The sequence below is a fragment of the Mchenga conophoros genome, linkage group LG3 (assembly GCF_057382185.1).
Source record: "Mchenga conophoros isolate Kocher_MC1m ecotype Shallow Benthic linkage group LG3, M_conophoros_male_GT1.1, whole genome shotgun sequence".
NCBI lineage: Eukaryota > Metazoa > Chordata > Actinopteri > Cichliformes > Cichlidae > Mchenga > Mchenga conophoros.
In genome coordinates, this window is record NC_140528.1 from 15,287,057 (window position 1) to 15,301,213 (window position 14,157).

At 39.0% G+C, this 14,157-nt stretch overlaps 1 long non-coding RNA gene across 3 annotated transcripts; it reads left to right on the top strand.

Moving 5' to 3' along the window:
* The first annotated feature begins 565 nt into the window (after nucleotides 1-565).
* LOC146577393 (uncharacterized) lies at nucleotides 566-12,350 on the top strand. Of its 3 annotated transcripts, none has more exons than XR_014889444.1 (5): nucleotides 566-710; nucleotides 5,129-5,220; nucleotides 10,735-10,892; nucleotides 11,317-11,374; nucleotides 12,304-12,350. It is a non-coding gene; the product is annotated as an uncharacterized LOC146577393 (long non-coding RNA). The 3 variants fall into 3 exon arrangements; XR_014889447.1 differs by having other exon boundaries at nucleotides 11,320-11,374; nucleotides 12,304-12,334; XR_014889445.1 differs by having other exon boundaries at nucleotides 12,307-12,333.
* Nucleotides 12,351-14,157: the final 1,807 nt, after the last annotated feature.

The following is a 14,157-nucleotide window of genomic DNA, read 5'->3' on the forward strand; positions in this document are numbered from 1 at the left end:
CATTGCAGCATAACTAAGGGAGGATCCAGGGTCACCTGATCCAGCTCTAACTATATGCTTTAGCAAAAATTAAAGTTTGAACCCTTATCTTAAAAGTAGAGATAGTGTCTGTCTCTCAAATCCAAGTCTGGAAGCTGGTTCCATAGAAGAGGGGAGAAACCAGTTGGCCTGCAGTGTGAGAGGGCAACACGTTCTCACTCCCAACTCGTCAAACGTGTGACGCATGGTCAGGCTCCCTCTGCTGCACTTATGGACGCGCAGGGTACCCCCCTCGCGTCGGGAATTGACGTGAAGGGTCCTCCGATTGAAGAGATTGCTGCGGAAGTGCCTGTTGTCCGTATATTTAGACATTTTCCAAATCACATTGTAGTGACGTATACGGAACACAATAAATTATATAATATAAACAACTACCTGAAAAACAGGTAGAACGATACTTTTGTATCGTTTATTGCATTTACGGAGGGAGTGATGTATGCTGGGTAATGGCACAGCTAGCGACCGGGTGACTTTATTCACCCGCTTCGGCTGTTATCAGTCCATACAATGGACGTTATCAGCACAAACCAGTCCCATAGATATGGGCCATCTCCTGCTAGATTGTTCAGAAGGTTGTTCTCATCCATCCAGATGGAGGATCACTAACAGGAGCGTGGGAAGACTCCAGAATCCACTCTGGCTGGAATCCGGTGGATATGCAGTGTGTACAGGTAAGACCATTTAAACGGACAGCATTTATAGAATGACTATTAAAAGTCAGCGAGTGTCAGTAATGTTAATGTGGTTATGTTAGTAATACACCGAGTGCTAATATAACAGCTTTAAGATGCATTTGTAGATATTATTACGTGTTTTACCGTCTTTATGGTGCTAGCTTAAAGTTACGGTGTAAACGTTAGCTTATATTGGAGGAAAGCTGTTACTGTTTAAACGATGTTAGCACAGAAATATTAGCTTCTGTCATGACTAGGGTTGCCAACCGTCCCTTAAAAAACGGAATCGTCCCGTATTTAGAAACAAAAGTACACGTCCCGTATTGAGCTAATAAGGGACGCACTTTGTCCCGTAATACAGTGAGAATCAAAAGTAGTCTATAAATGTTAATGGAATTAACGCTTTGTTTGAAAACATAATTCCCAGCCCCTCTCCTGCTTTGTGACCAATGAGCTGACAGCACACTTATGACAATTCGAGTATGACAATTCAGATTACCGCTCATCTCATTGGTCGAGGAAAGGTCGCTTGCGGAGAAAATACCGGAAGACAACAGATGACCACAACAAGAAGCATGGCCAACAGGGAAACAAACGCCGACACTGCGGTGCAAGTCTCGGACGACAGTACACCTAAAGCTGGGCAGACACTGTGCGATTTTTTTCAGTCACGTTATTCAGCTCCTGCTCAAACTGCACGATTGACTCGCAGGGGTTAGAAGTTGGTAGGTCACGATGCAGGTCTCACACTCTCACCGATGCTCTGATGCGACCTGAGTGCTCACACTGTGCTTCCATAAAATGAAGGTTATAACAGAAAATCTGTCGCTCTCTCTGTCTTTCACTCACACAGACACACAAACCACCACCATCAACTTTGCTAAATTGCTAATGAAAAACATTGATCAGGCAGCTGTGAATGAGCAGCATGTAAATCCAACTATTTTCACGGTTGTTGTGGTCGTGATCATTTTGTGATGCCACATCGAAAAGGCTCGGATGAGCTTTCCAAAGTTCTACAAGTTGTGCCTCCATCGCTTGTGTCCAGATCACAGGCTGCACAGCCGTGCTGCTCCGTCTTTTTCACCGACGTTTACGTGTTTGCGCATGAGCAGTGTGAGCGGCTCACGAGCGATTGATGATCGGGAGCTGCTCGAGGTGTTAATCGCTTCTCGTTACCCCACGTATACTACACGATGCACGATGAAGGCCAAAATCGGGCCGATCACCAAATCGGTCGCACGACTCAAAAATCGGCTCAAAATGGGCCAAAAATCGCACAGTGTAAGCCCAGCATTAGAGCAGCAATGTTTGTTCCCTCAGAGAAATAAAAAAAGGCTGCAAAAGTACAGGGAGGAATGGGAAAAGCGAAACACCTGGCTGGAAAAGGTCACCATAACACCTATAAAGCGCACTGCACTGTGTGCCGGCGCACTTTTTCCATAGGCATGCTTCTAATGGGCACATGAAGAACATGAGGGGCGTGAAAGCTCGGGGAACCCTTAACCATTTTCTTGTCCACCAGGCCACGGCAGAAGCAGATATGGTATGTAAACACTGGTTTGTTTTTTAAACCCTCTGGTTAATCCTGGTTCATCCTGGACCAGCTGCGACCCATAGTAAGACCACATCTGGATCCCCTTCAGTTCGCTTATCAGCCTCGTCTCGGAACAGAGGACGCCATCATCTACCTGCTCAATCGTGTCTACACCCATCTGGACCAGCCGGCGAGCACTGTGAGGGTCATGTTTTTTGACTTTTCCAGTGCTTTCAACACCATCAGGCCGACCCTCCTGGGTGATAAGTTAGCAGCGATGCAGGTGGATGCTTCTCTGGTGTCCTGGATTGTTGATTACCTGACAGGAAGACCACAATATGTACGTCTCCCACAGTGTGTGTCTGACAAGGTGATTAGCAACACAGGGGCACCACAGGGGACTGTCCTCTCCCCCTTCCTCTTCACCCTCTACACCACAGACTTCAGCCACTGCACAGAGACCTGCCATCTTCAGAAGTTTTCTGATGACTCTGCGGTGGTTGGATGCATCAGCAGGGATGATGAGACAGAGTACCGGGCTGTGGTCGACTCCTTTGTCACGTGGTGTGAGCAGAATCATCTGCAGCTCAACGTGGCAAAGACCAAGGAACTGATCGTGGACTTCAGGAAGACCAGGAAACACTTGACCCCTGTTTCAATCCAGGGGGTCAGTGTTGACATTGTGGAGGACTATAAATACCTTGGAGTACACACATTGACAATAAACTGGACTGGGCTAAAAACACCACAGCACTTTACAGGAAGGGCCAGAGTCGTCTCTATTTTTTGAGGCGACTGAGGTCCTTCAACATCTGCCAGAAAATGCTGAGGATTTTCTATGAGTCTGTTGTGGCCAGTGCGATCCTCTATGCTGTTGCATGCTGGGGGAGCAGGCTGAGGGTCGCAGATGCCAACAGACTTAATAAACTGATCCGTAAGGCCAGCAATGTTGTGGGGATGGAGCTGGACTCCCTCAAGGTGGTGTCGGAGAGGCGGATGCTGTCCAAGATAAAGACAATGTTGGATAACACCTCCCACCCACTCCATGACATGCTGGTCAGTCACAGGAGCACGTTCAGTGAGAGACTGAGATTACCGAAAAGCACCACTGAACGACACAGGAAATCATTCCTGCCTGTGGCCATCTCCCTGTACAACGCATCCACTTAACACACTGTTTGCTGCTACAGCTACACATGTTTCTTTTCCAACTATTTATTTATGAGTGACTTATGTATGTATGTATGTATATATATGTATATATTGTACTATTCTTAGTTAGCGTATTGTCTGTCTTGTCTTAATGTTGGTTTAAAATGGAGCACTGTAACAGAAAATAATTTCTCCCAGGGATCAATAAAGTATTCTGATTCTGATTCTGATTCTGATTAAGGTTAAAATGGGCATGTGCAGTGAATATCAGCGCTATGTGGCCAGAAGTGTGATAATATAATTTATTTTGTGTAATAAACAACTGCAAGGATAGATGATTACAACAAATAGATCACTAATACATAAAAGTAATACATAGATGAATAATGATGATGAGTTATGATGTGTAATCATGGGAACAAGCGGGTTTACAAACAGGAGCAGCTGATTACATTAGAAAAGCTGAAATAATACCTCAACTGAAGCCAATTGTACTAAATGCACTATATGTGCACAGTTACAAGAATATTTTTCTTTCTATTGTTTTCTATTATTTTATATAATTTTAAGTTAAGCAGGACAGAGTTCTTTTAAAGAAAGATTTACTTATATTCTCAAAAGTTAAGCATGACAGGCTTCTGTTTAAGAAAGAGACCTGTTTTACTGTGTTAATGTTGTCATTTTGAGCTAAAAATAAATGGCTAAATGATCATTTGTTTCCCATATGGTCATATCACAAAGAATATGCATCTGCTTGAATCAAATTCAAGTCAAATGGTTAAAAAATAATTTCACACACACAAAAAAGAGCTACCACACTGGGAAGGGTGAAGACAACTAGGTTGCCCGGCCCTGGCCACGAGGTGTCCCTTATTTATTTTTCAGGGAGTTGGCAACCCTAGTCATGACTGATGAAGTTACTAGTTAATAAAGTTTCCAGTAAAGTGTTTAATCGCAGCCACAGATTGACAGCAAATATCTCGATTAGCTTCAGTGCATCTGTAATAAATATGTGCAAGTTTCAGTGCTTCGTTTAAACTGTATGATACTTATACTGACCCAGGGTCAGTGTAAAATACAATCCTAGCTGTGTGAACAAAGCCTGGCTGCTTTAATCCTGCATGACAAACCTCAGGATGCAGGTTATTATTACTCTTTCCTGCTGGCACACCTGTCACACCTGAGAGTCAGCTAGAAACTTACAGTGACGTGGACATCATGCAAAGACTGCCAGACTCTGTAATACTGCAAATGATCAGTGACTCAGGTTATCACTAAACTTTAAACGGCACCTCTGTGTCTCTGTGTGCTGAACATCTAGGATTGAGTCAGGCTGCATTGACTGTGGGACTTTAATGTGTTAAAAGTAGGTTCAAGACGGCTCAGAAACATTTGAAGATTAAAATTTAGCATTATGGCTGCTGGTGGTTTGTAAAGCCTCTACTCAGCTGTATTTTTGTTACTAATTTATGTTTGTTCTTGTTTAACACAGATTTCAGAAGAGCAAATATGCTTAATAGTTTAACTAGATTTCATTTGTCAGTGTGGGACTGCTGAGTCACCTGAAGAACTCATTTCATTCATTCTCCACATGATGTTCATTTACAGAAATGTTTCACAGGAACTGATTCCTCCCAAAGGGTGAACTAGTGTGTTTCCATAGATTACCTCTGTATGAATGTACTTCTTAAATGAAGGCAAGTGTTTGTCCTTTTTTGTTCCTCAGGTACAGTACGTGATATCAAGGGCAGGCGGTCAACACTGGGGGTAGACAAGAAGCAGACGTACTTCCAAGAGGGAGCTGCAGTGAGGTCAGAGGTCAGAATCTGAAACAGCTCAGGTTTATATTTTAGAGGTTATAAAAAATCAAAATGTATTTATAAAGAAACCTTTAAATAATAGTCATAATTATGATTATTATAAGAAATATCAAACATTTAAGTGGATTTTCTGTTACACATATCGTGTTAGCCCTGCAATAAACTGGCAGCCTGTCTTTGTCCTGTATCAGCTGGGATAGGCTTCATCCTCCCGCAGCCCTGAATTGGATACATTGTATTCCAATTATGTAATCTGATCATTTACAAACTCAAGGTATCTAATCAAAATGTAAGTAATAACTAGAAAAATTTGCATTTCCTGCGAAAATGCAGTGTGGATGCCTTAACGGCTGAAGATATCTGCTGAAAAAAGCTGAAAAAGTTGAAACAACAAAAAAAAAAAAAAAAAAGATGCCCTGAGCAGGATTCGAACCTGGCCCTCCTGGTCAAAGGGGAGCTATTTAGCTCACTGAGCCAAACACTTTCTCACAAAGAAAAGGTGGAGAGATTGACAATTGTGCTAGCAGAATTTGGGCAAAAAAAAGGGGGTGAAAATTCTGCTGAAAAGAGTTCAATCAGCAGAATTTCTGCTGAAAAGAGGTGAATGAGCAGAATTCTGCTGAAAAGAGTTTTTTTTCTGAAAACAGCAGAAAAAACTGAAAATTTTGCTGAAAAGAGTTGAATGAGCAGAATTCTGCTGAAAAGAGGTTTTTGCTGAAAAAGAGCTGAAAAAGTTTGGATTTGTGCTGAAAAGGGGTTAAAAAAACCGAAAATTTTGCTGAAAAGGGGTGAAAAAATGAAATTTGTGTTGAAAAGAGTTTAAAAAAAGTTTAACTGTTAAGTGAAAGAAATGTTGCCATAAGCTGGATTTGAACCCAGGCCTCCCAGTCTGAGAACGGATGCTTATCTCACTGAGGTAAAACACAGCTCAGCCCATCATGCAAAATCAGTGACCACATTGATAATGTGTTCCATTCATTTCAATGGTCAAAAGTCATAACACACATCAGCAGAAATAGCAGAATTTTTTAAAGTTTAAACATAGTATTTCTGCTAAAACTTAGTATTTATACTAAATAATATTTTTTTCCTGCCAAATCATAGCATTTTTGCTGGAACACAGAAAGTTCCACCAAATCATACAATTTGTACTAAAACATTATTTATGATTTAGCAGAAACATTGGGACTTGGTAGAAATACTATGATTTACATGAAATACTTTGACTTAGCAGAAGTACTACAATCTAGGAAAAAAGTACTAAAGCATAGCAGAAATTCTATCATTGAGCAGAATTACTAGGATTTAGAAGAAATACTAAGATTTGGCACAAACACTGATGTGGCTCAAGAACCTTTATTGTGCAGTTATACTATGATTTGGAAGAAATACTATACTTTGGCACAAATACTATGATTTGGCTCAAATACTATAACTATCCTCGGTCAGAAGGAGAGGCTGACATCCAGGGATTAGATTACCACAGGTGGAGTTTATTGCGGTCAGATGGATGGTACAGGGAGGTATGGCATACAGTAGGAGGATGTGGAGAGGTGATATGGTGTGGTTTCTATGATTAAGAACAGGGTATGCATTACAACATGCATACAGATTGAAGATTAAGAAAACTGGTAACAAATTCCTCCACTACAAATCAGTCTGATGCCACTTTTTACAGGGTTCCCGTTTACTAAGGCACTACCCAAAAGGCGCCACAAGAGGGCACTCCAACACAAGAGATGACCTATTTACACTGATGCACTTAGTAAACAGCCCCTACTTAGCCACTACATAATACAGTGATATTACAGTATACAAATTCACACAAATACTATGATTTGGCAGAAATACTATGACTGAGTAGTAATACTATAACATAACAGATTTCCTAAAAAAAACTATTAAATTGCAGTAATTCTATGACTTGGCAGAGATACTACGTTTTAGCACAAATAATATAACAACGCAGAAATACTATGACTTAGTAGTAATACTATAACATAACAGTTCAATGTTCTTGCACAAATACCACAATATGGCAGAAATACTATGTTTTAGCACAAATACTGTGATTTGGTATAAATACTATGATTTGGCACACATACTATTTTCCGCAGATACACTATAACATAACAGATATTCTACAACTTAGTAGTAATACTATAACATAACAGAATTATTATTTGGGCACAAATACCACGATTTGGCAAAAATACTATGATTGGGTACAAATACTATGATTTGGCAATAATACTGCATTTTAACACAACTACTGAGATTTAATTGAAATACTATGATTTAGAAGAAATACTATTACTCCATACAAATACGATACTTTGGGACAAATACTATGTTTTGGTTCCAATACTATGATGTTCAACAAATACTATGATTTGGCACAAGTACTATGATTTAGTACAAATACTATGATTTGGCAGAAATACTATGACTTAGTAGTAATACTATAACATAACAGATTTCCTAAAAAAAAACTATGAAATTGCATTAATTCTATGACTTGGCAGAGATACTACGTTTTAGCACAAATACTATAACAACGCAGAAATACTATGACTTAGTAGTAATACTATAACATAACAGTTCAATGTTCTTGCACAAATACCACAATATGGCAGAAATACTATGTTTTAGCAAAAATACTGTGATTTGGTGTAAATACTACGATTTGGCACACATACTATATTCCGCAGATACACTATAACATAACAGATATTCTACGACTTAGTAGTAATACTATAACATAACAGAATTATTAATTGGGCACAAATACCACGATTTGGCAAAAATACTATGATTGGGTACAAATACTATGATTTGGCAATAATACTGCATTTTAACACAACTACTGAGATTTGATTGAAATACTATGATTTAGAAGAAATACTATTACTCAATACAAATACGATGCTTTGGGACAAATACTATGTTTTGGTTCCAATACTATGATGTTCAACAAATACTATGATTTGGCACAAGTACTATGATTTAGTACAAATACTATGATTTGGCAGAAATACTATGCCTTAGTAGTAATACTATAACATAAGAGATATACTATGGTTTTGCAGACATACTATGTTTTTGCACAAATACCATGATTTGGCACAAATGCTATGATTTAGCAGAAATACTATGATTGGGTATAAATACTATGATTTGGCACAAGTACTATGATTTAGTACAAATACTATGATTGGGCAGAAGTACCATGTTTCAGTACAAATACTATGATTTGGCAGGAATACTCTGGTTTAGCAGAAATACTCTGATTTAGCAGAAGTACTATCTTTTGGTAGAAATTCCTGCTAAAAGGTACTATTTCTGCGTTTTAGCAGAAATACTGTAATTTGGCATAAATACTATAATTTGGGATAAATACTATGATTTGGCACATATTATATTCAGCACATATATTATAAAATAACAGAAATATTTGGCCCCAAAACCATGATTTTGCACAAATACCATGATTTTGCAAAAATACTATGAATTGGCAGAAATACTATGATTTAGCAGAAGTACTAAGATGTAGTAGAAGTACTTTGCTTTAGCAGAAATACTATGATTGAGGAGTAATACCTAAACATAGGAGAAATATTGATACACAGACACACATACACAGACAGTAAAGGGAACAGGAGCTGTTGAGAGTCTGGGCTTGGTATATGTAGGTCAGTTAAATTAGCTGCACCTGCTGTAGTCAGCCCTTACACACACAGACACAGAGAGAGGTGTGAGTTTTCTTCAGTGTATTTCTGACATTCAGGATTCCCCTCGAACAAATGGCCATAATTTCCTAACCGTAGAGGCTAGAACGGTCATTCAGGCATCGTTTTATTCAGAAGAGATGGGGGAATCTTCAGGTCTTCATAATTCAGAGATAAAACATAAATTATTAAAGATATATGACTTGTAATACACTGTAACTGAGTAGAGGCGAAGCAAAAACTGCCTTGACTTGCGCTCAAACAACCTTTGGTAACTCTAAATCTATATGGAGCATCAAAATCATTCTTTCACCGTAAGAAACAGCAGGCTTTGGTGAAGAGTCATGGAAATTTTCAGGGCTCTGTGGAAATCCATCAAAAAGATATGACGAGAGAAAAAAGTGGTTCATTTCCAGAGATTGAAATCTGATGAAATCTGAGCGAGGGACAAATTTCCTACCCTCAAACAAGTCCAACTCATTTCAGAACGGTAATAGGTGAGAAAGAAATTCTTGAATTGTGAGCGTCAGGGGTGTCTGAACATATACGGGGACAAGCCTCATGTCTTAACTTCGCTTCGTTAAGGAGATATGACAATTTGAAAATGCCTCTCATTAGAGAAATCCAGCGGTGATTTTGAACAAACTCTCCATTGAGTTTATATGGAGAGTTTTCTGACTTTGTGTTACTCTGAGGAGATTTGCAAAATATCTATGAGTCCCACAACAATGATAGTGACATTTTCTGAAAGCCAGCAAAAATACCTACGTTTTGATGTATAATTTGTGGGGCTTGAGTGGAAATTGAGTGAGTAGCAAGAAGTTGTTTGGACATGAAGAGAAAATTCAAACAGTTTCACTGTCCCCTCTGAGTTAATTGCATAGCAACCATAGCAACGCATGTATTTTCTGAAAAATCACAATTTTGCAACTGAAAACTCAAAGAGGGATAAGATTAAAACGGTAGAAGATCTGAAAAAGCTGAATCATACAGGAATAGCCAAATCATTTGAGAACATTTTAAAGTTTGAATGGAGTTTCTAGGTGAAAGTATGAGGCAGTAGTTAAGTTTCAAAGACAAGAAAGTTTTAGCAGAATTGTGGAAGTTTCCCATTCATTTCAATGGGACAAATTAAAGGAAAAAAGTGTAATATTTTAAAAAGTATAATAGTAATAAACACCAAAAGTCATAGCCGGCATTAGCAGAAAGAGCAGAACAGTTTAGAGTTTGAACGGTGAAAATAGCACAAAAATTGTGGAAGTAGATCCACGGCAAAAAGTGTACGGAAACACCCGGAATAATAATAAAGAAGAAAGAGAAACAGGATCTCAATAGTGTGGATGCCTATTAAGGCATCCACAATTATAAAATGGGAAAGCAGAAATAAGTGTGACATGAATGTAAATGTGTGAGCTGACATAGAGGACAGCTACATGCAGTCTGAAAAACCTTTGTTGTCAAGTTTGCAGGTATATCAGCACGAGACATTCTTACATAGAAGAGACGTTAAAGTCTCTGACTCAGTGAAGCATTATTGGTCCCGTCTGTTTGGATAAATATAGTAAGCTGATGTTTGTCCATTTATTGACACATTTCTTAAGTGCTTATCCAGTTCAGGATCACAGTGGAGCTGCAGCTGGATATGTTCACTAAATAAACCTTACAAAAGTTAACAATAAACCTGCATCCATGTACGTTGTTGTCCACAGGATGAGAAAATCAAACTGGAAGACTGTGGAACATGTTAATAAATGTTTGTGTGTTTATGTCTGTGTCTTCCACAGGAGGCGCTGGAAGGTTTCCCTAATAGTTCCTGGTGAATCAAAGCAGAACCATAAAGGTTGCTGGACTGCATGATGGCCTTACCCCTGAGCAGTCATCCTGTTAAAGGAGGAACCAGTTAGAAGCTGTTTTCAAAGTAGCTGAGCAGATTTCATCTCAAGTAAGCAATTAACTGTTTGTTCATCTGTTCTGCCACTTAAAGAGCATTTAAGGACGTCTTTGAGTGTCCAGTTGAATTAATTCTACTGGCTCTCATGGTCATTTGTTATTATAGACATATTTTTCATGTTCATCCAGCTATTTAGTAAATTCTATCTATTTAGTAATATCTGTCAGCTATAAAATGTAATATAAATATAAAAATATCTAAATATCTCCTGTCCTTTATGTTTTAATGATGTAAGTCTGTTATCGTGTTACATTAGCATTCCTCACATATCAATGAGATGCTGTACAGTACAATCCTACTGACACAGCAGAGGGATAACGACGGCTATTCAACATCGTTACACGACACATTCGAGCTGCATGACGCAGACAAAGTGACTAAATCATCTTTTTGTGGTTTATTGTCTTCAAACCAGCAGACAAAGCTGATGGCAGAAGATGTCAGAGAAGAACTTCAGGCCGTGGACTGAAAAGGTATTTTTTTCTTGTTATCAAAGACATTTGGAGTGGCAGCTTCTACAACTGGTTGTGCTGAAGTAAAGCTTACAGTCTAAGAAACCACAGTGTTGATATTCAGCACAAAGAGAAAAGCTCACTTGTTTGAATTTATTTACAATCATAGTTTTATAAATTCTGACTGTAAACAGCGTTTACAGCTTTGATATTGTTTGACACTCGATATCAGGTGATAGGGTTTAATTTAAAGGTTTCTGTGTCCCAATGAGCCATTTACACTGACCAGTGTCAGTCTAACTGTAACACATTCATTATTTAGATTCAACAAAGAAATAACTGAATGTAAAAAATGGCAGCCCTCAGGCAGGTTTATAGAGATACATGCATGCATTATGAAATTTATGTATCCCAGATAATTGTTATTCATCTAGTCATGGCAGACCCACCTCTTCCTCCCAAGTTAACTGCAACCCAAAAGAACTAGTGGGGCTATTTACACACTCACAGCCAGTGTGGGGTAAAAAGAGCCACCAAAAAGCTGTCAGCCACAGATGTGCTAGAAGAGTTAGAAACTCTACTTATGGAGAAACTTTCTAAGTCTAACAGGGGACAGGAACTCCTGCCCAAATAACATGATATAACCCCACATACAGCCCAGCCATAAAGTGAACCAAGTCATTTAGTTAAAGACAGCATGGGACCAAATGCATGTAACCAGCCTGCACCCACCTGACATTTCTTCCTCCTGAATTAAATGAATGGATGAAAGTTAAATGACTACAAACCTAAAGCCACTAGTTCCCACACTGGAGCTCCCTGACACTGTGTGTTAACCGTATTTAGCTTGTATCAACAGTTGTAACAGGCTAAGCCACCTGAGACACTGCATTGAATGATTGTTCCTGTCTTAATGGTTTCAGCTCAGATGTTCTGCTTTTTCCTTTCAGTAGATCAAAGCAGCTCGTGCTCCTTCTGCTTCCAATTTAGAAGAAGAAGAAGAAGACGAAGGCGAAGGCTTCAGCGAAGTGGCGTTCATGGTCTCAGTGAACAGTCACAGTCACACACTGCATGTGGTTTTAAAAGCAACATGTCTGTTCACCACAACAATGGAGATGTGTAATATTAGTGCAGCTACGGTTTGTTCTTGAACATCAGTTCTGTTTTCTACTTTGATCACTTAGACCAAAAAAGTGTTGTTTTCAGATTCTTTCTTTTACATCTATAAAGCACCTGCTCATTTTTTTATTACAATTAGTTTCACATAAATGTTAGTGTTTCCTTTATGATCTTTTAATGCTTACACTACACTGTACACGTCTACATTAGAGACATTTCTGTTTCCTGTTTCTGTTGACTCAGAGTTGTGAAATGTTCTTTTATTTGATGCACAATATGAAGTTCATAGTTTTCTTACAAATAACATGAACAGCTGTGCTTATTTCTGAGACATGAGTTTTTGAATGTGTTCATATTTAGACAGTGTGCATCTGTCTGCTGAAACTGTGATGGTGAACCTGAAGTGATGGTCAACAGAAGGCAAATATATATCAATATAAAACAATATTGAAGTAATGTCTTTACCCTCTGCAGCGTGTGGACGCTGTGCACACAATCACCTTATTCACTGTAGTAAACGTGCACCGCTAGATCACGTGACTGACTGTCTCCATGGTTACATCGTATATTATTAGCTATGTAAACAGCTTCCAAAGATACCGCCATAGCTCTCTGCAGCTGTAACACTTTCACACTTTGCAAATCATTTCATGTTTTTGATAGTTATGAAGACAGAATATGTTTTTAAGGTCATGCTAGGCGGTTGCTATGGTGGTTGCTGTGGACTTGGGTGGACCGCGTCCGATTCCTGTTATTAGCTGTCCGCCGCAGGAAGGCTGCGTTCCTTTTACAAGTAGTGACAGTCGCTGCAACTCGAACTCAAACCCCGCTTTGTTCTTTAATTATAGGCCTTTTATAGCCGTTCATGACACGCACACACACACATAAAGCACTTTGCCTCACCATGAGAATGCAACTTTACCTAACCTAACCTTAAAGTATCTGATATAGGATAGAAAAATGAAGCAACCAGAGATTTAATGATGAAGACTCTGGGTTCTGTAGTTCACGTTTTACAGTCCCGAATGACTCTTTGCATATGATTTATTGAAGAGGACTTTAGAATGCACTTTACATTTAGACTGTTGCTGTTTCATTTTTTACATTGTTGCCGTGTTATGTCATGAATAAGGTTCACCTGCTGGGGGTTTGATGGAGCAGCTGGACAATACAGTCAAAGACAGACTTCATTCATCATATGCAAGAATCCTAGTTGGATTTTTGTTGTCACTCATGTTTTTGAAACAAATATTGAAAACAGTTCTGACAGACTGGATACCTGGTCAGGGTCTACATTACCTTGTACTCAAGCATCCCAGGACAGAGCCCTGCCCACCATGAGCCTGGGTGGATACGTGGTTATAATATAAAAGGACCGATACTGAATATGAATATTTCATGAAAATTGAATTATAATACAAATTAGTAATAAGGGTTTCTCTGCGCCCTTATCTACCCCATACTCAAAGAGCTGCGGGCAGAGTACATATTATTAGTAAGTGCATATTATTAGTCCTAATGCCAGCATGATTCTTCATAACTCCTGCTTTGAAATACTGAACTTTAAAATGTACCTGATGAAAGATCATTTACAGTGGCACTCTGTCAGGATCATTCTGACTGTAAGATCACTGTATTAATCTGAATCCTTCTGAAATGTGCTGTGAATGAATGCTGATGCAACT